Source organism: Trypanosoma equiperdum (assembly GCF_001457755.1).
Source record: "Trypanosoma equiperdum strain OVI genome assembly, contig: ctg_547, whole genome shotgun sequence".
In the NCBI taxonomy this organism is placed as follows: Eukaryota; Euglenozoa; class Kinetoplastea; order Trypanosomatida; family Trypanosomatidae; genus Trypanosoma; species Trypanosoma equiperdum.
In genome coordinates this window covers 29,817-30,671 of record NW_027124473.1, presented here as the reverse complement: position 1 = coordinate 30,671, position 855 = coordinate 29,817, and positions in this window count along the sequence as shown.

Below are 855 nucleotides of genomic sequence, written 5' to 3'. Positions count from 1 at the left end.
ATATATATATATATATATATATATACGCACTAATTCCCATTTTTCATTTCATCACCCCTAAACTTCAATTTCTCCACAGCTAAATAATATATAAAATATATATTCCTGTCATTCTTCTACCGATCCCCTTCTCCCGTTTCGCTCCTTTACTCCTCTCCCCCTTTTTTTTCCCCCCTCCCCTTTCATCCATTTACCCTGTTGTTGTTGTTGTTTTTTTAATTCGTTTTGATTTGTTTTCCTTAATTTTTTTCTTCTTTTTGCTCCTTTTAAATGACCCACTTCATATAACTCTTTTCCTCTCCCACGACCGTCCCTCTTCTTTTTGCGTCGCCTTTCTTTTTTTTAAAAAAAAAAAGAATTTTTTATTCATTCCTCCACACAGGCGAACAAACACAAAATCCCTCTCCTCCATTTCCCCAGGTATCCTACACGCATTCCTTTCAGTTACTGCCTTTCCTCGTAGAGAAAGAAACACAAACAGACAAACACAAACACAGACGCAAACACACGTAGATAGAACCAAAAAAAAAACATATACATGCACATATTTATATATATATATATATATATTAATATATAATCATTTGCGAATATTTCGTTTTTCCTCTTTCTCTCTCTCTTAATTTAGAAAATCATGTACATTCCAACACGTGCGCAAGAACAAACAAGAAAACACAACAGCGAAATAAATACAAAAAGCAACCTTAGGCATCGGGGGCACAGAGGAGACGCAACGACGCCCAAAAAAAGTTAGGGTGGGGAATGGAGAAGAGTAAATGTAAATTAATTAAAGAAGAGAAGAGAAGAGAAGGAGCGGGCAAATAGTAATAGTAGTAGTAATAATAATATTAATAT